The following is a 21,964-nucleotide window of genomic DNA, read 5'->3' as shown; positions in this document are numbered from 1 at the left end:
CACCAATGGTCTGTAACAAATCAGTTCAGAAAACCCAGTCTTTTTTAAAGAAAACTGCCTTTTGGCAATTGTAGACCCTGAGCACTCTCCATCAGGATGTAGTGCCAAATTTTCTTACTTCTAATCATCAGACTCAACCTCTTCACAATTCTGTGTTACTGCTTTGCTTTTGCTACCTCTTTCACCTTTCTTAGCACTGATTCCTTTCTACAGGGTGGGAAGAGATGCAGGCCTGAAAATAACATTACTAGAAGCAGCATTAACTTTATGTGCTGCCCCCAGGAAAGAGGTTGCAGAGAGAACGGTTCCTTATCCACCTCTCTCTGTCTTTTCTTGTGTGTTCCTTGGACACAAAGCCTTAAGACTTCTGGAAAGGTCTTCCAGGAAGGGACTTCCAGGCCCTCGACTCCTGCTACTGGTGCATCTGCACTCCTCTTTATTATATGTCTCTTTGCCTCAGAGCAGAGAGAGCACCTCACCGTTAACCTGACCTGCAGGCGTTGTGATGTTGTCTCAGTCCTCATTTTATTTAATCAGCTCAGGAAATCTATAGAAAACATTCTATTATCTAATAAGAATGTCATATGGCAATCATCCACAGAAAATAAATCAATAAACTTCCCCTAACAGCAATTTATCACTCATCATATCACACAGCAATCCACTTAGTGTTATAATTAATGGCATAAAAATTTAAAGTGAGCACAATACAACAATGAATAATGGCCCAATACAAAACATTTCACAATGGGAAAAAATCCCACCATAAAGAGAGTTTTCTCTAGCACCCAGAAGGAAAATCCTTGTCGATTAAAGGCCTAACTATTATCAAATTAAGTGACATGACCATTGAAAACCTTGCTTTATTATGCTTTCAGGCAGGAGATTCCTGACTGTTTACAGGAACTATTTATTTAGTTCCTTAGACGTAAGTCTACAGTAACATAAATATCCAAAGTAGCATAATCAATTGAAAAAAATTCTACTAAGTTATTAATTGACACACAGTATATTTCCTCATGTTTTTGGGAATACCTGAAAAATCCATCTCAGTGAGAATGAAAATATGTGCATTCATCCAAAAAATCAGAAAAGTTCAGTGCTGTAACTTCTTCACTTTTCCACCTGTGTAGTTCCCATGTTACAATATCAGGAAGATAATAGGTAAAGTCTTGTTATTAGAACACTTTGCCAGTTTTTCAGGTATGCTTTCAAATTTTCCTTCCATTAACTGGCAAAACTAGTAATTTCCCCAATTTTAAATGAAAATTAGAGATTTCTCAAGTGGTTTAATTACTGGTCAGTGGTGTTACATGTGCTTCTTCAAGAAAACTCAGTTCCACTTTCCTGCGATCACTGCTTAATCTCTCTTCGTGCAGATTTCCACATTTAAAGTTGTTACTGGTAAGAGGTTAAACTCCCTTCTACTGAACAATGCTAAAGATCAATCCACTGTTCATGAAAAGAATAAACCAACCAATGATGGGTAACAATGGATCTTATTGTGCTTAAAGGGCTCAGGCCTTTCTTCAAACAGTCTCTTAAGATGGAAAGGGATCACCAGTGGGACTGATCTCCTGTTTTGTACACCACTGTCAAATACCTTCCGAAGTGACAACTCTGAGTTAATTTATAGCTTGGTGTTATTTCTTAACTGCATTTCCATGAGCATAAATACCTAAGAATATAAAGCACACTGAATGATGTCCTTCACTGATGTCTGGAAGTCTTGTTTGTTTTATGCCATGTGAGCTAATGGAAAAGATTCACAAAATCTTTGTGTTTTTATCAAAATTCCAAAATTTGGAAAACCTCTGCTCATCTCATCCATAGTATCAGTGAGGTTCATTTCAAAGGATTTTACAGAATATGAGGCATGAAGGCTTGGACTCAATTTCTAACAAAAAATTTTAACAGAAATTACAAGATTCTGGAATTTCTTCACAGTATTTCACAAGGTTGAACTTTCCCCTGCCATAATTCAAGAGTCTTTCTGAGGAATTCTGTTTCATAAATGAGAGAGAAAGAGAGACACAGACAGTTATGATACACAGACAGACAGAAATAGACAACTTACACAACTTACTTATACAAGTATCTTAGTATCTTTCATCAGGTCATGAAAGCATAGCAGTATGTTAGGTACTAGTGGAACTGAGGTGTCATTTGATATCTTTCTTCTCCAACTTTTTATTAGAAGTCTTAGCCATAAAATATAGAACACTTGATCCTGCTCACTGTGTCCTTCTAACCTTCTAAGTGACTTTCTGAAGAGGATGTAAATTGAATCTTGAAAATGTGACAAATTATTCAGTTATGTCTAAGTAGCCACTTTTCATCTTTTAAATAAAACAGGATATCCATATACTGTGTAGGTCTGCTGTTACAATGTAGGGGCCTCTTAACTGATTCATCTGCAAGAATATAAATGCTTACTAAACACAAATTACAACTGTGTAAGTCATCTGCCTTTATCAAGCAGAGTTTCCCTTCCCCAGAAGGTAAGGAGCAAGAAGAATGCCATGTTCAGCTGATTGTGTTGCAGTTGGGCAGCCTTGGACTTAATTTCCCAGATACTCCAACCCATTCTACATTCAAATCATTTAATGGACATGCAAGTTTACAGTATACTGTGTCCTAATTTTTGGACATGTCGTGGAAGGGCAACAAAACAGCCTGAGCTGTGGTTATGAGATGAAAACAGGTCAGTGATTCAACATTTTCTGACACAGTGCTGGGTGAGCAACCTTAATAGGCAGTCAAGACGATGGTAAATCACAGGACAGATTCTTAGGTTTGATTAAGGACTGTAAATCCAGTGGACCCTCTCTGCAAAGACTGCCTGTGTGGAAAGGGAATACTTGGATGGCTAAGAAAAAGCATTCAACAGTGTTATCAAAAATCAGCAACACTTCTGGGTCACACATTCATATTGGCCAAATTCCAGTTGGCAGAGCAATTCTATAGGATCTGAAACAAGAGAGCACCAGAGCAGCCTACATCGGTGACTGAAACACAGGAATGGAAAGATGTCACAGAATATTGTCTTCTCCATTCAGTGAAGTGCTGGGCACAGCTCAAGTGTTACTGCAGAAAACTCAGCTGCATTTGTGCTTGAATCTTTTCATTTACTTCTGGGTTGAGCCTGCTTTTAGAGCAGGTCCAGTAATACTAGTAGTACCTTGTGTATTTTTCACCAATATCCAAGCAGATCTGCCTGGATTCAACATCTGTGGCTCACTCTGCCAGGCTCCTGGTAATAACTGTTAACAAAAAGACCTGCCAGTCTTCACACAGAGATGGTGAGTTTAACATTTAGTGTTGGAAAAAAAGCTTAGTGTCTGAAAAGAAGTATGTTAAACCACAGAAGCGTTTGCAGAATATCTAACTTAACATGAGGTTCTCCCCTAGCAGAAAAGCCAAGGATGGCTTAACTTCTTTAGCACTCTATTGGAGTCTGCAGGAGACACTCACTTCCCTTCAACAGGAAGGGAAATGAGCTCATCTCTCAACATAAAATCTTCACAGTTCATAGCCCTTGTGATCTGTTGTACTCCATCACTGTAATGCAAGCTATTCAATCTGGCAGGAACCTAGAAGTTACGAAGCCCAAAGGAAATAATTTGGTCATTTGCCCTTTGCCTACCCTGGGGTGTTTACCAAGGCATGTCCTAGACTGACTCACTCTTTTTTCTTCCTGTTTTTCTAAGAAGCTGTTATTAAGCTAAATCCATATAGCCATACAGTCAGTTCTAAATAACAGGGTCATAAAACTTAAAGAACTTACTACAGTCCAGACCAATTGCTGTTTTTACATCATGAACACTGCTAAACATAGCACAGGAAGACTTCCTTCTCCCTTCCTTCCCACCCCATGCATGCCTGACAGCTACATTTATCAGATTCCCAGCCCTCACAGTTAAAAAAAGAAGTTAGCTTCCAAAAGTAAAATTACCTCCTTCAGCAGTATGAACAGTCACTTATACTAGTTAAGATGTAACTCTGTATTCATCTCTCTAGTTACTTGCATGACATATACTGAACCAAGTTTTGAAAATAGATAATTTTAAAATACACTAAAAACATTAAATTCTTAGAATAAAATCTTAGTTTTATTGGGATCATCATTTGCTTTTTTAGCTCATCAGAGGCTATTGAGTTTCTTTAACTAAGAAAAGCGTGATCTGTTGCTGGATTTTGTCTAACAATATAAAAAACAAAAATACAATGCCAATACTTCACAATCCTGCTGAAACCATCTTTTAAAACACACCCTACCAAAATGGATCAGTTCTAAACTGCAAGCTCAAAGCACAAGACTTTAGCATCATCAGCACTTTTCCTTATAGACCTTATCAGAGCATGCAGACTAAAATTTGCAGTCTTGTGTGCCTAAATTTAGATTTTAAAAGCAGATCCAAAATTCTGACTCAGCCTATATATTTCAGCTGTGCATATTCCATTGGGTCAGACTATCAGGCTATAAAACAGGAAAATTCTAATTACATTAGTCCAGAAGTGAAGGAATAGTTGAAATCATCCTGCCATTGAACTAACTGTAGGCAACAAAGAGGGCATTAAATGCATGGGGATTGAAGCTGGATAGTTGAAGGCTGACATCCAGGAAGGCTGTGTTGAGAAGAGCATTGATATTGCTGATTCTGTATCAGCCAGAGGTGTGTAAGGAAACAAGCCTGTGTGGGTGCTAAAAGGTACAGTTTTGCCCAAATCCAATTCTGATTTGCTATATTAAATGGAATGGCTCCCGTCAACAGACATCGCAGAGACTTGCAAATCCACAGAGATTTTTCCAGAGATTTGGGTGGATTCTAAATCAATATCTAACATGACTGGAACATAACATTCTGAGATACTTATATGAAGCAGTACTGATAGCTGTGTTACTTTTGGTTCTTTGGCTAGGAAAATATCAACAGAGAGTGGAAATGCACTGTTTTGGAAGTCCCACTTTTCCATAGAAACAGTAATGAATTAATTTGAATAATTTCAGTTAACGGAAACTTGCTTTTTCTTCCCCTTTTTCAAATTGTTGCCAAAGGGATATAAGTAGAAAGCTGCCCAGACAGCCTACCAGATACTTACTACCTGTGCTGAAAATATTTCAAAGCTGACAGAAAAGGAGCTGTCCAGTTCAAAGTCAACATCATCCAGCCCTGCAGGAGTAGCACAAGTGGAAATGCAGAAGCAACTGTCTATTCAAAATTCAGGACAACCGTGACATCTAATACCTTCAGTAAGAATGCTGTTGATTGATTAACAGAAATCTGCAACAGGATTCTTGCTGGGTACATCAATAACCATCCAGGAGATCTGGTAGCCAAAGGCAGTGTAGAAAGCCAAACAGATTATTAATCCCTGAAAAGATTTAATAGGCATTATTTTTACTGCAACCAAACTAAACAGGAAAAGCAAAATCAAATCAACTTATTATCTCTCTAGGGCTACACAGATGGTGACATCTTAGTGTGGCATACCACAAATAGGAAGACTGAGGGATTCAATAGCATAATAAAGACCAGATATTAGTCAGTCTGGTAATTTCAACTGCTAAATAACATTTTTTTATTTGGGTTAGCATGGGCACCAGCTAATACAGAACACATCAGTTGTTCTCTATTGATAAATTTTACTGATAGTATCATAGCTACATTCAGAGAAAACAAAGTATATTCCTATCTCCTAAATTAAATATATCGCAAAGCATTCCTTATTACTTCTGTTAAATCAAAACATTTATTGAAAAATATGTCCAAAATGAATAAATACTCTAGAACATAAAAATTTCAAGTCTAATATATTTGCCACCCCAGGGCACTTTTCATTTGTTCTCCTCACTCTTCTTAACTGAGCAAGTAATTTACGTGAGTAATGAAAATAACCTTATTGTGCAGTTTTTAATCTATTATTCAATAGCTAAAAGGAAAGTAAAAATCACCCTTTCTATCAATAATTCAGCTTCAGTGCTAATGCAGCCATTCAGCTGCCCCCCTCACCAGGGCCTCATACATTTTTAATGCTTAGGCTCTTTGTTAGGAGGTCACATATGTGAATCGTGGTCAGAAACACAGTTATCAGGTGTAGGAAGGTCAACTAAAGAAAATATTCCTGTTGCTAACAAAACAAATTAGACTGGCAGGACTGTAAAGAACAACTGCATGATTGGGTACTCAAATGCTTGACTTTTCTGAAGATCAGAAAGATGAAGTCCAACTGCTAATGCTGCCTTGACAGACGTAGCTGGTAAAGAACCTGGAGCTCTCGGCAGTCCTAGTGAAGCGCCGAACACACTTCAGCCAGCTTTGTCTGATGGTGCAATACAGTATGTGTCCTAATTCAGCCTCTCCTGCAGTTACTGTTACTGAGTCTATCTGGATCCAAATCCAGACGCTGGGACACCTGCTCTCTCCAGAGCACCGTAGACAAAGGTCAAGGATCTGATGACAGCAGTGCTTCCCTCATAGCCAATTTTTTACTGGTTTGGATGGTACCATGATTTGGATACCTGTCACTAAACTTCAAACCTGAACTGTCTGGACCAGATCTCAGCATCTAACGAGTCTTCCTGGTCTCTTTAGCTTTACTTCCAGAGAGGCATTTTTAGAGAATTCCACTTTAAACACCACAACAGTTTTTAAAGCCCCAGGGGTATAGATGGCTTCCTCAGTCTACCTCTCCTTCAACCTGTGAATCAGGCACTTGCAAGAAAAACAAGAACTTTGTTAGCAAGGCTTTTTCATCTGGTAATAACCCAGTGTAATTTTCTTTGGAAAAGATTAGCATGTCAAAAGGTGTCTTCATGAGGGCAATACAACCTCAAACTCAGACAGGCACCATCTCCTCTTAAAGGTGGCACAGAAAACGCCTCTAAGTTGACCTAGAGAGACCTATGAACTTTTAGCTTTCTCCCATGAAACAGTGAATGCTGCTATTATTTTTGCATGACTTCCCATTCTGTTGGATGAAGAGGTTCTGGCAGAGATGGGACCCTTCCCACGTGTTCCTGGAATAACACATTCCTCCTCCAGTATGAGAGGCTGCCTCAGTCAGGCTTCATTCCTCTGCTGAAGGGTCGACAAGTTGGTTGAAGTTCTGAACCGGAAATGGTTCCATTATATTTTTACCTCTTTGAAAACTCTACATGACCCAACACTTTTTATGACAGAAAAAAGTGAAGGATGTGCCTTATTTCATCATGGCTCAAAATGAAACCAATAAAATAGTATGTAACACTTGGCAATTTCTCTCTAGCTCTATTTCTTGCTGTCGGGCCTTCTTCAATGAGAGGAAGTGAAATTAATTTGTTCCTGAGAGTGTAAGCATTTATTTCAAATCTGGAATTGTTCCAGATGGAAAGTTAGCCTTGTTCCTCTGTGTGTCACATCACTGCTTCATGTAGATTTCCATTCCAGTAAGGCTTAGCATAAACTTATACAGAGCTATATAATGGTTGCTTACTACCAAAACAATATCACTATAATTGGCCTTATAAATACACTAAAGAGGTAAAAATGAGCACAACTTTGTAAGCTATAGCATCAAGGTTTGTTGACCATAGAGAATATTCAGTCAAGAGTCATTTTCGATTTCAGTTTTGCAAAATCAAAGAATGAAGGTCATGTAATCATTTCTGTTGCTGCCATGCCTACATATTCCAGACCCAGATGTCTGACTTTGTTCCCCTTTACCCTCCTTCTCCCCTCATGTTAAGTGCTATATAAACGAAGATCAGGTTTTGGGTCTGTACTCCAAAGAGCTAGAAATGATGTCTAGAAATGACAATACAAAACAAACGCCCACAGATGGATACAGACAGGTGGAAGAGTACAAGGAAAATGAGAGAGTATCAGTCGGCCCATCAGAAATGCAAGTGTCATCTAGTGTTATCATACTTTTAGGGATGGACTTCCAAACACAAGAAGCCCCATAGGAGAAAACATTGTATTTCTTCTTCTGAAACGTAACAAGGAGACAATGCAGACTGGTGTTGTTGACTAATCATAAACAAGAATGAATATTTAGGTAGACTAGGATACAACTCACAGGATAGAGATTGGCCTTCAGAAGCCTCGGAAGGGAGGTCAACCACCAAATGATGGATGCTACAGAGTAAGAGAAATGAGGGAAAATACACAAAGTGACAGGTATTTGGATTAGCATAACCAGACAGAAAAATATCATCTTTGTGACAACATTCTGAGTGGATGTGAACAGGCAAGACTGTGCTTATCAAGGCCAGAGGAAAGGAAAATTTTGATACCTTGGAAGTAATGTGAATGCAACATGAATAGTCATATGGATAAAAGGATTTTATGCACAGAACAGACCAGATGCAGACACAGTCTGAATGTGAGAACAGAGAGAGAATTTTGAGTCAAAGAGCACTGCAGGATAGTGGGCTGTATGCAGCAAAAGAAAAGGTGTTGGCTCAGGAAAATTAATTGCAAACATACTTAGACCAGTTTGGTACTTACTAATGGTTGCTAGGGTCTTGTATGCTGACCCTAACTTTAACAAGTCAGCAAATATACCACAGATGTGCAATACAAGGATGACACAGGATTCACTGCAATCCAGACTGACAGTGCCCTGCAGACACAGCCAGCTGTACTTAGCAATCAATGAGCCAGATGCAATCCTAACACTAACTGCCTGTAAATGATATCTTTTTTTAAAACTGACAAATATGAGAGACTGTATTGCATTCATTACCATTTCAATCGACAGCAGCACAATGCAGCGCCGACAAGATTCAAATGACTATCCAATAGAAATAATCTGAAAGGCTCATGATAGCTAGTGGAAGAGATTATTTACAGACTATTTTATTATAGGCTTTCTATTTGGCAAAGATTTTGCACATGTGAACTTGTCCCATGCATCAGACATAGGTCTGTGCAGGCAGCTCTTTCATAAAGAGAGATAAGAAAAGAAATGCGTAATGGAGGCATGGAAAATTGATTTTCTGACTGTCTGTGACCTTGAATCGGAGGTTGAACATGAGCTGTGAAGCAGACAATGAGGATGGGAACAAGCTGCAGACAGCAAAACTGCAAACTTTGGCATCAGAGATTACAGACAAATTCTGACAGCCTGACCCTGCCCCTGCAATCAAGTGCAGTAAGCATGTGAGGATATTTTAACTTGCGGGGACATTTGGGTACTCACGAAAGCACAACAGAGCTCAGACACTATTTCTCTCAGAGATAACATTTCAGAAGGATGTTATTCAAGTCACTTGTGATGAAAAAATTAAAAAGAGGAAAATAAATTTCTATACAATATATTGGTTATTTTATCACATTGTGATAATCCCATTTCTTCACATGCTCACAAAATACTTCCACTAATCCATCTTCTGGTCTGAAATTTTTTAGGATGGATCTGCAGACATGAAAAGATTCAAAGAAAGAATGTAGTCATGAAGGTAGTGAAAACCACTGGTCTATGGTAAACTAAACGTGAAGCAGTTAAGAAAGGCAGGGAAGTGGCTGCCTAGCATTTGAAGTTTGTCACTGAATTATGGGGACAGAGACAAACTGATCTGAACAGTTTTTTCAGAACTGCAGAACAACCAGGGACCACATTACTACATGACTATGTTTCTCCAGCAAGAAGCGGTTCAAGAGGCTCTGTCTTTGTTTTCTTTCTGTGCCTTTTCTGTTGTGTGGCTTGGGGAAAGAAAGGGCTAGCAAGTTAAGCTGGGTCCACACTCAGAGTGCTTTGTCAGCACAGGTATTATGTACTATAATATTATGCAGTATATTATGCTGGCACAGCATTCTAAGGCAGATGCAGTTTATAACAGCAAAAAAAGTTTTTATAGTATAACTTCTTGATTCCCTGAGAGTGATAAGTTGATTTTTTTACACAGGTGGTTTCTGGCAGCATTAATGTTCATCAGGTCACACCCCATCATGCTGATGTGTGCATAACTGTGTCATAGCAAAATCTATAGTACAGTCCTGGCCTTTGAGCTATGGAGGAACCTCTGCTCTACTTAGGAAACACTGCTTTTGCTTCTTAACACCTCTAGAGTGCTGTAAAAAGGCCGGAGAAGGACAGGGAGTGTGTACTTTATTTCCTCCCTGTCTAAAGCTCATTCTGACTCAGGTTGAGAATTTGAGTTCTACAAGCAAGCAAAAATACACAGTGTTCAGAGACATAATATTACACAAAGGACTAATGTACAACATCAAGATCCTTTGGCCCTTGTGCTGAGTTCCTCTTAACTCGCGGGGCACCAGCACAGCTGCACTCTTTCCATGTGGGTGGTCAGTCTTCAGCAGGACTGAAATCCAACCTAGTATTGCCAGTAGCGTTGGGAGTTTCCTACAAAATGTGCTTCTGAATAGAAATCATAGTACTTTTTTTTGTTAGAGTGCAATGGTGTGCTCGAGGCACTATTCAGAAATGATACATGCCCTGAGAAACTGAGGTGACCAGGAAATAAAAGACCTTCCTGCAAAATATTTTGTTTTTAAAAAATTGGGCCAATTCATGAATATGGTATTTTAAAACCATATTCTTCATGGAAAGGGAGTTTCTGAATATCTCCATGGCAGACCACTGAGCTAGATTATGTCTGTTTTGTGCGTGCTGCTTATGATCAGTTCTGTTCTACTATTTGGCAAATCATCTAGGCAGTAAGGCATTTTTCCTATTTTTCTGGAAAGATTTTTTTGTTCCAGTAAAACTGAATTTCCACAAAGAATATTTAAACTTTTGAAAAGTGGTATATTCCCCATCTGAAAATCATTCCATCAGAAAATTCCCAGCTAACTTCTAATCTACACAACCAGCTGGAGCAATTAGCTCTGCATGATAATACTAAAGCAGAGTTATTAAGTAACCTTGGCATCAAAGTTACAGCAATTCAATGGCCAGGCTAGACAAGGAATGCTTCAGGGCATTCCCTCACAGTAGAAACTGCTCCTGTAAAGAGCCTGCCTCAATTTCCCTTTCCCAGTGTCTGCTTAAATCAAGTTCATCAGTTTTTTGGGTTTTTTTTTGGGGGGGGGGGAGCATTGCAGTCTCTATTGATCTCTTAAGTGATGCTGGTATTAGGCTTCCAGTCCTGACTTCCTTGATTTAGAATCTCCTTCTCCTGTTTCCCTTCAATTGCAATCAGCAGGCTTTTCTCCTAGCTTGGGGAGTCCATATTAGCCCAATCTTCCTTCAGATATGTGGTTAACTTCACTCATCTAATCACTCTCAGTTCTGAGGCTGCTAAGACAAATATATGTTTGTCCCAGACGAGAGAAGGAGAAAATTTATAATCCCATACTACAAGATTCTTCATCCCAGGCCTTTAAGGGACCAGTGGCCCTCCATTCTAACTTGCCCATGACATTAATAGCTCCCAAGACACTCCTCTCTAGCAAAGGCCACATCAAATATTTTTAAACAGATTTCCTTAGGCACATGAGCAACTGATCTTGCAAAACATCCCTTCTGGCCTTAAAGGGCCAGTGTTCAGCTGCAGTGAACAAAAGATTAGAATATGTTCCTTAGGTAAGCTCTAGAAAACTGTATGATGTGAAAATAAAAATAACTGAAAAATTGAAAGCATGTACAAGGATTAGAAATTCAGATGATAGAAGTCATACCAGAAAAAAGAAAAATCTTCAAATGTGCTTGTAGGAGAAAGGAACTGAGAGTCAGGACATCGTTAAGAAAAACCCACAGTTTTAATTTGCAGGTACAGATAAGCTGTTTTGAAAACTGCTTCGTAAAAGGGGAGCTGACAGAAGGAACTGATTAATTAAGTAATACCAGTAAAGGCTGAGTTGACACTTGCCCATAAATTCTAGGGAATCTGCAGGTGAAATGACTGAGCTGCCTAGGAAATATTAAAAAGTCACACATTCTACCAGAGAAACCGATTTAGCAGTAAGGATGGCGACCTCGGAAATTACAGGCTGTGGAGCCCTCCTGCGCTGCCAGGCGCACTGTCAGGACCCGAAAAGCCACCTACCAGATCTACCAGCCCTCTGCAGCGCTCCCCTGTTCAGCCGACCGGTACTCCTGCTCTGCTGTGCCACCTTGTGCTCACCAACTGACAACACACTGCTTCATGAAATCAGTTAACTGCACAGTAATACCATCATTAAAGTCCTTCTGGCTTAAACTTTCTGAGACCATAATAACGTAGGTGCCAGGTCACACAGCTATAAACAGGACACACGAATACTAGAATGCTGTACTATCAAGATTCTTTCTGTATTCCTGTGAAGGCCAAGATGCTCACAGATGTTTTCAGATTTTTCAGTGATTACAGGCAGAGTTTTGAGTTCATAGCAATTCAGATTATCAGGTAAGATCTCATTTCTCACAACTGGACATGTGGACATTTCTCACAATTGCTACCAGAGCCACTGTGTCATCTCCTGTCCTTGTCCTCTGAGCTGTCAAGAAGCATGTCCCAGGGCCCAGAGTAGGGGACACACATTAACAACTTCCCTACCCTGTTACCAGCTCTGACGCTGATGTGTAGTATTTTGAATAAGCAAATCACCACCCTGAGTCTTTTACTTACCTCATTGTAAAATGGATATGACATTTATTTCACCAGAGTTACAGGGCTTTGGTGTGATTTTTCACAGCAAATGGGACTTTAGAGGTCTGCAAACTACATTACAAGCTGACAGAAACACCTCTCTGAAGACAGGGGACACACTAGGAGCTTAGCAGAGTGCATTCAACAGAAGGAAGTCACAGCAACCCAAACAGCTCGTCAGGCTTTGCACTTAGCAGCTTTTTGTATCATTTTTCCAGGCACATGCTAAATCTCTTTGCGTTTTCAGGGACCTCCAACATTCAGGTTACGTGGGGATTTTCAAGTGCCAAAACTCTCTCATTTTTGGCAAGCATCCTGAATGACTTGGGGCATGGCAGAGAAACTGTGCTTGTTACCAAAAAATCTTAGGAACAACACAACTTGGGAGTCAACCTGATAAATTCTTCACTGCAGTCGACCTGGTCTCATCAATCCTGACATACAAAGCCCAGCCAAGGAAACATATTTATTATGTGAAGTACTGCAGCAAGGACCTGGCTGCCTGAGGCTGCTGTGGCAGAGCCACAGAGGTAACGCACCCAGGGACTGGAAGCCTGACATCAGTCAGTAGGTGCCCACGCTCCCCTGCCAGGCCCAGGGCTTTGTCTCCCGCGGGAGCCCTGCTTTGCAGCACCGGCAGCAGGGAGTGCTCTGGCAGCTTCCAGGCTGTCCTGTCCAGTGCTAAAGGGGGCAAACTGGCTCATCAGTCACTTTTAACCGGTGGAAAAACAGCCTCCAGATCAAGGAAAATAAACTGTAGTAAGCCTATGAGTATCACAAATTCCTGTGCTGGCCTGCCAAATACCACTGCAGTATTTGTGTTTTGGATTCCTGAAGGATTAGGCCTCCTCCCTGCTTGAGAAGTGTGCCTGGGTCAGGGAGCAGGCCACTTGGAACATGGGCACGAACTGGGGAGCCATTTCTGCTACTGCCTAGGGAAGCTGACAGACTGATTGTCTACAAGAGACCCTAGTATGAGTTTCTGAGTAAAAATAACCACTTAAGTATTGAAGGAGTACAGAAGTGTCTTCCATTTATATAAACTGAAATGTAAATAAAGATAATATGAGGGCAATAACTGTTTTTTACCTAAGGGCTTGGACTGAGAACATATTAAGAGTGAACTCCTGCTGATAGAAGTGAATTTGGTGAATGTGTCCCCTCATGGGAATGCCCTGCCCTGTTCATCAGGCAGGCTGCCCTCCTAGGCCTGTCCGATCACATTTCTGTCGCTCCTCCTCACAATGGGCAGAGGTTAGCAGCTGGCATGAGGGAATCAAGAGTGCAGCAATAGCCATACTCTGAATTACATCTACAAGAGCTTGTAAGTCTCAGTACACCAGAGACATCCATTCCAGCTGGTCTGATACTATTTTTTAGGACTACCTAAGGCAGGTCCTTTGCAAGAACTGCCTGGAGGAGGAGCACGTATATTCTTTCCTCTGTTGCTTCATTCAACATCTAATCCTGGACTTCTTTAAATTAGTGCCTTCCAACCCACGAAGTAAGTCACTTAGATGAGCTCTGGCAAAGGACTCTGCCAGACCTGGAAGAGGACACATGAATGACACCAGAGAGAAACAGATTGATCTGTCCAAATCTATTTGCTAATTTTTAGTGTCACTGCTGTCTGAGCCAGCAGCAGAGACAGAGACGTCACAGGAAGGGAACGGGAGAGTGTCAAAGAAAAGAAAGACTGAGAGGTCTGGGCTTGGTAGGAGGTAGAATGGGAAAGCTGCAGCTGGTGGGAGAATACTAAAGCCAAACAGAACTGATCACAGGTCTCCATCTTCAGTTCCTCAAGGTGAGGTTCCTCTGCAAAAAGACTGGGAAACTACTGAGCTGCATCACTGGGAAGAATAATGAAAAAAATATAACCACATTTTTAGGAGTGGTGAGGGCTCTTGGGGAGTGCTTTACTTATTTCATGAAAATTCAGAAGGTTAATGACAAAACTCCTGATAAAAAGACACTTGCAGGTAGATGCAGATGGCATATGGTACAAAGTTGACAAGTTACTGTAGACTTGTTTGTCCTCACCAGCATGGAAAGTTCATTTCCTATTCCACAAAGAGCCACCACAGGTAGCTTTGAAGGGTGTGGTGCAACTACATTGGGGTTTGTTACTTGAAAGCAGGACAAAACGAGAGCGGGAGCTGGCATCTGGCTTGGGGGGTGTGGGGCTCCTTTACTTTCTTGTGCCACAACTCAAGGCAACGACACTTCACAGCATTTTCATCCTCTGCTCTCTAAGAGTATTCACAGTGTGTGTTATGGCAGTAGATACCTTGATGCCCATTAAGTAGAAGATCTACTGGAGTGCCAGGAAGAGATGGATTTTGATGCTAAGCAATGCAGTATTTTGTGACTGAAACACTACTTACTTTAAATCATCAAAAGCAGAAATATTTGTATCATTGCTAATCTGGCCCTGGTTGCACTCTGGTGGTAGCCATTTTCTATTTCTGGTTTTAGTTATTTTCCTTCGTTCACTCTTTCAACAATATATTGTTAAATAAAAACCTGAAATAAATATGTGAACACTTAAGATGTTTTTGCTTATATTGCAGGTGCAACGCTGAAGAATCCATTTGTAGATATGGATGCTGCCCTCTGCCATGTGTAATATAGGATGACATAGTTCCATGACATTACATCGATATCAGAATCAGCGAGGATATCTCTCCAGAGATCCCACCAGAGATGTTGCAGCAGAAAATCATGCTAGCCTATCTAACTGACTAATATAGTTAGGAGTTCCTGACAACCACACACCCCTGAAGCCATGTTTGCAAATGGTTTGTAACTAACACTCTTTTTTTTGCCATGGCAAGGAGGTTTAAGAAAAAAAGATAGCATATTTCTGTCTCATTGCCACACAACAACTGGAAATGCCACTATATTTTTAAAACACAGGTATGTGAAGAGTGAGCATTCACTTGGGCAGTTGTTATGAAGAGGTAAATTGGTTTTGGTTGTACTAATTTTTCTTGAATTTTACAGAAATGCTTTATATAATTTATGGCAACTGTTTAACCATCTTAAAGCAACAAGGTTCTAGACTGCAGATTTTCTGCTTGGGGAAAGGTATTTTGTAAACATACAAATAAAAATATCAGGAAGCATAATATAATATGCCATATATTCTCCAAAGACATGTGTTTATCATGTAGCAGAAATGTTGAATAGGATAAAGAGGTATACTTGAAAATCACCATCAAAAAAGATAACTTATTTGAGTCTGTTTTAAAGGAGAGAAAATATGTTTATATATCTGTGATAATGGCTGTAGTTAACTTAAACAAAGTCTTCTTTTTCCAATTTAAAAACCAGTCTCAAAGTACTAGGTAGGATGCACTGTTAACTCAGTTTTCATTTTTTTTGTGGCATTCTTGGAGTCAGTTTAACAGAACAGTCATTATTTTTATACCCCATTTTGAATCTGGTCTTGGGTGTTTTATACTCTGAGAATAAATTGAAAAAAACAACTATGCCTTGTAGATGGAACCAGATGATCAGATGGTCCCATCTGTCCCTGTTTGAAGAGATTTTAACAGCCTCCTCATCTAGTAACCTGCCTCAGATAGTATTTTGAGATGGTGTCTTTGCCCTGAGATTTGCTGTCTTGGGGAAAAGTGAAAAAAGGACCTACGAAGCTGAAGACTGAAGCAAGGGAAAAATAATTCCTTTCTGACTCAACAGTGATCTTCACTCCTTGGTACAGAAGAAGGTAACCTTACTTCTAAAATTCACTGAAGTGGGGAGGAATTAATCTAATTTAGCTTTATTCATGAAGGTAACTGTCTATGCTGTGTCTATAGTAAACAGAAGATGACAAATAACTACAGAGGTTGAAAAAAGACTGGAAATACTCCACTCTCTATTGACAATATAAGGCAATAGACAGTAAAATAGACCTTAGATTAGATGCAAGAATTCTGATGTCTAAAGTTAAGATGATTTCTACATTAAATAATTTATAATGCCAAGAATATATAACCACAGTATTAAAATGATGTCTGCATTTTGCAGAATCTGGATTTAAAAAAACATAATGTATCAAGACTATGATTCTGTAAGAGAAAATCATGTCCACCAGGTATGGTATGCACTTTCTCAGTGTTACTCTACGATTACCAAGAGAGAGGTTCTCTCTCCACCACTCCAAGACTGCCAATACAAGTTGACTTTCAGAATGCAGTCAATTTACTACAAGTATCTCCTGAAAATATAGATTATAGGTGCCCAAGACCCTCTTCCATGGCACAAAACTATGAAGACTGCTAAGTATTTGCCATTTAAACTATAACAGCCTGGAATGCCAAGCAGTTCATCATGCAGGCATTCTTTTGTGAAATACTAAATGACACATTAGATTTGGGCTAATCAAATAATAATAAACACAGGGTTTAACATTCCAGCAACAGACAGTCTGTACAAAAACTAGTTGTTCCTCACACAAGTGATCCCTTTCCTTTTGTGATTACGACACTAGCGTCCTTCACTATCTTCACTCACCAATACTCTTGTAAGAGAATGCCCAGAGCCTCAAGGGAGCAGAGGCAAAGCTTCTGAGCCCTGTAGCATACTGCACATCTCTTCCCTGGATTTCAGGTTGAGTTACCAACATCACAGAGGAAAAGAAAGGCAACAGAAGGAGAAAAGACCTTTTGCTGCTACATAGCAAAGGATAGAGTATTTCAAAGGACACTATTATTTCTCCTGTGCTACAGGCACAGAGAAACAAATGATGTGTCTAACATTATTTATCTCGCAAATTGGTGTTTTCTTTCTCCTGCTGCTGCTCCTCTCCCTGTAAGTCCTACTCATCTGTCAGAGCTACCAGTCACTGCTGCTGCTTACATTAAAAGTATCCATATCTCCTCCCTTGTGGTCTCTGCCCTTCATGCAGAGAGATGCAAACAGCTTCCCTCTGTAGAACTTCTTCTGCTCCCTCACTGACTTTAAAGCGGGGTGCTGTGGTACTGTCGGTGCCCAGACAGTGGTTCCCTTGTGATAAAAACCACAGGGAATGAGTGCAGTGAGGAAGATGGGCTTTTACGCCTCTTAGGCAGGCCTAGCATTGACACACATGCCCCATAGTTTCACATGCACACTCTTCTGTCGGGGGCGGCAGGGAGGCATGTAGATTGATGAGCCACCTGCAGTTGTTAAGATTATGGACATACCTAGTTCTAGCAACAAGTGTATTGCCCTCTGAGATTCAAAGGTCCTGGGTTCAATCCATGCTGCCAAAAGAACAACTGTATTACACACCATCAAAACAATGCCTGTGGGCAGTCTATTCTAGTTCTCCCTGTGGAATTGCATGACTGGTAGTGCAATGTTGGGGGAAGCTCAAAAATCTTCAGGGCTTAATCATTCTCCAGTTAAAGAACTAACAGAAAATCTACCTCCTCAAGATCATACTGAATAAGGTGTTTACCAAGATTAGCTGTAAACTAGTTTGAAGGAAAATCTTTAAATTAAACTTGTTATGTTACACAAACAATGTCTCCTTAGGAAATGAAGACATGCTGGTGAAATGAATCCATACATTTGAATATTCAGTTTCTCATGCAGTGTGTAGCTGTGAGAACAAGTTCCTTCAGCCTGTTTTCAGCCTAACGTACTGTCATTCCCCTTTGATGTTAGATGGCTTTTTAATTTTTAAATGAAAAATACAGAAAATTAAGATGAATTATGAAAAACCTTGCACAGACTTTTGTGGCTACAAAATTTCAGATCAGCTTCTAGGAAACTGGTCATCTATTTCCTGTCCTGTTTTTACAAGAATGGAAGCAGTGACCAGTTGTGTCCACACATAAGATCAGAATAATAATTAAAAAAAGAACAGTATCATCGTGTTAAAACAAACTCTGAAGAGGAAAAAATACTTTTTTTCCCATTTCATGGTTCACTAAAATGTAGAAAAACATTCTGGAAAATTTATTTTTTAAAAAGCTATATTTTGTTAAAGATGTCAATCCTTGATACTCCTTTTAATTCACTGAAGTTTCAGAGGTGTTTCGGGAACTCCCAGCACACAGACCAGCTACCCGGGTACCCTTAATAAAACCCCACTTACTGCTTTGAATGGAGAGAGCACTCACCCCTTTACAGAACTGGAGTGTAAATAATCTCATACTAGTAAAAATGTCTGGAAAAAACGTAGGAAGAAATATCAGACCCACATGAACTGTCAGGTAAATATTCCTTCCAAAAACAAAGTATTAAAATGGCGTTCAGGTATTCCAGTCAAATGTAAGTGATGTGAACTTAGCAACGAGTCCTAGAGTAGTATTTTGCTTCACTTACAATATTGCATTGTTCTAAGTAAGTTGGAGCGTTTGGTGGCAAGATATTGTAAATGCTTATGCTTTGCAGCAAATGCACAGGATACACAGTAAAGTTGCAAGTAAACTGAGGGATTTTTAAGAGACAACAATGTTACATATTCTGCATTCTATTTAACGAAAAGGATAAAGGCCAGTGGCACTCTTGGATGGACAATGTACATGCATGGTACATATACATATACATGCAGAATGAGTGTGTATACACACCTAAAAAGAAGGTTTGTGCAAACTTGTTAAGTTCAAGAATAGGGAAGAAATCTGAAGCAGGTACTGTTTAAAAATCTGAGTAGCAGATTAATAAACTTTTCAGTACATATATGATTTATTATGTAACTAAGATACATGCATTTATATGCTGTTTAACGTATTTTGTTAACTATTTTTCATATATGTCATATCTGATGTACATATGCTTTATGTATTATATTTTAGTTACCATATTCTACATTACATATTAAAGTCACTTGGATTCTATGTTAAGTTTGATCTCTAATCAACATTGCTTTACTGTTTCATATGACATTAATGAATTACTATTTTCCAGCACTGCAAATTTGTTATTCAGCAAAAAGCCCTACTGCTTATGAAGAATTTATTAATAAGCCTATATCAGAGGCTTATAGAGGCAAAATTCACTATTTCTCTAATTCTTCTCCTATGTGTGGGAGAACCTGGCTTATCCATCAATGACCACTGGGAGAATCAGAATACTGAGATCAAAATACTACCTACTGCAATCTTATCTTGAGGTAGTTAGGAGATTATCAAGTGTATGTCATTTGGAAAATGGATTAGTTTCTAAACATAGACACTTACTGCTTTGAGAAGTGCCATGTTTAAGAAGAAGAGAAGTTCTCACCTCTCTGAGGAATTAGTCCTGATCTAGCTATTTAACAGAGGCTCATCCCTACCTTTTACAACGTGCTTTATAAATTAGCTGGTCGACTCCTTGAAAAAAGTACTAATTTCCAGACACATCTTAAAGTGTTCCATCTTCATAAGTCTTAACTGTCTGAAGAAATAAAGAAAATAAATTAAGAGTTAAATCTGGCATAAGAGATGTGGTGAAGTGATAGGAGGTGAAGTGATAGGAGGTGAGCACACCACAGTTCAGTGGTGAAGTGACAGGAGGTGAGCAGCTAGGCCAGAAGCTGGGTGATTGCCCAAGAAGCATAAAGTCAGCAAAAATCTGTGGAAACTGGCAGAGAAGTAAAGGCAGCAGTGGGATATTGCGACCACCGACTCAATTCAAGACTGAAAAAACTTGGCCCCCCACCAGCAAGAAGCATGTGTGCTAATTTACACAGCAAGCCAGGCTAATTTCAATAAAACTAACCAATAGCAAATGTAATGGTAATTATGGACCAATGAGTGTAAACTTAAATAGGTTTTTACTAATCATGTAGTAGGATAAACAGGCTGTAGTTCCTTTGTGCTAGCATGCTAGCTTTGTGGAATTACCACCTAGCACCCATCTTTGCACAACTATGGAATAAACTGGTATCTCGGCTTTGTGTGGGAGATTGGCTTTCGCACACCAGGTAACGAACCCTGTTTGAGGGACAACGCTCTTACACACAAGCACACAAAGAGTTTCAATCCCTGTCACACAGTCTTTCTTACAAACAGCTAGCCTCAATTATTTTCAGCTGAGCAGCTTGTGCCTCTGATTTCGACTTTCACCACGGCACCCTCAGTGGAGCCAGAGCGGCGTGGGTCCAGGCTCCTGCCTGCCGTGGGTTGCTCTCAGAGGGGAGCTGGCGAGCCTCACCACAGCGTGGTGGCCTGGGTGACGCGGGGACAGCGCCCCCTTGGCTGGTGGGGGCTGTGAAAGGGTCTGAGGGCGCTGACCTGTTTTCCCGCCCGGCCCTCAGGAGAGGATGCAGCCCAAGATGGCGGCGATTGCAGCAGCTACAGCCGAGCGTTCCAGCCCCCCACCTCACTGAGGAGAGCCAGGCACCGGCTAGCACAGCCCGGCGGAGGTGGTGTTGGAGGGAGAGAATTGGGCTCTTCCCCAGGCATCAGCAGGGAGTGCCGTTCACCCCACAGACCCCTCTGGAAGCTGTGCAGGGACCCTTCAGGAAGGTGGACGGGGATTGTTGTGGAAGGCCCTGTGAGGGGCACAGTGCTGGACTGCGGTAAGGCTCTCGGGGTGCAGGCGGCATCTGTGGGGACACGTGTTTTTCAGAGATCCCTGGGGATCTGCCAGCAAACTTGAGGGCCCTGCTCTGGCGTGCCCAGGGCTGGGGCACAAGGGCTGTAGTGTAAATCAGGGTGGAGCTGGCTGGGACACCCTGAGGTAAAGTGGGGTGAGGCTCTCGGGCAGAGCCTCAACAACATGTGTGAAAGCCTGCTTGCTTTTTTCCTCTCTCCTGGCCTATATAGCAAAGATTTCAAGGCTATCTAGAACAGAGAACAAAACATGTGTTTACTGCCACTCCTCGTCAAATCCCAGGGCACTTCTAATAAGCTAGGAGCAAGGATGAATGCTCAAGCAGGTGGCCAGAGGTCTTCCAAAGAACAGTAATGCTCACGCAGGGTGTTTACATCCTGCTATGAACTAGAATAGTCTCTCTCATGCCAAACCGCGAGCTGCTGGTTGAAACCTGAGCTGAACTTCCTTGATGATCAGAGGAGCCTGGTTAACTTTCAGCACAGCCAGTTTTCATTTTCACACCTCTCCAAACTTCTTGGGACAAGAACCAGATGTATGAGAATACAGCGAACTCCTATTCTTGGGACGTTGCTGACCCAATCCCAAGCACCATGTATCAGTGAGTATGCCAAAAAATGGTTGCTTTCTCTCAAAAGATTTCCTGGTTTGGTTTTTTTTTGAGGCTAGTGTGGTCTGTGTGGTTCACATAAATGCTACATTTTTGGCCATCTACATTTAACTAAACTAAAATTCTGAATCCTTTCACATATAGGCCTTCACATGAGAAAGCCTCGTATTTTTCATATGATCCAGTTTCTTCCTTTAGTATGAGGCAAAATGCTGCTTTAGTACACACAAAGGCTGCGTATTCCC

At 40.4% G+C, this 21,964-nt stretch overlaps 1 protein-coding gene across 2 annotated transcripts in view; it reads left to right on the top strand.

The window, feature by feature from the left end:
• Window positions 1-19,410, top strand: part of AMER3 (APC membrane recruitment protein 3) — a 41,609-nt gene extending 22,199 nt beyond the window's left edge. For both annotated transcript variants that reach the window (XM_074833599.1, XM_074833598.1), the window contains one exon: window positions 15,148-19,410. The gene's annotated coding sequence lies outside the window, so the exon portion shown is untranslated. The remainder of the gene's footprint in view (window positions 1-15,147) is intronic.
• Window positions 19,411-21,964: the final 2,554 nt, after the last annotated feature.

The sequence above is a fragment of the Strix aluco genome, chromosome 9 (assembly GCF_031877795.1).
Source record: "Strix aluco isolate bStrAlu1 chromosome 9, bStrAlu1.hap1, whole genome shotgun sequence".
Lineage (NCBI taxonomy): Eukaryota > Metazoa > Chordata > Aves > Strigiformes > Strigidae > Strix > Strix aluco.
This window is presented reverse-complemented; position numbering and strand designations above follow the sequence as displayed.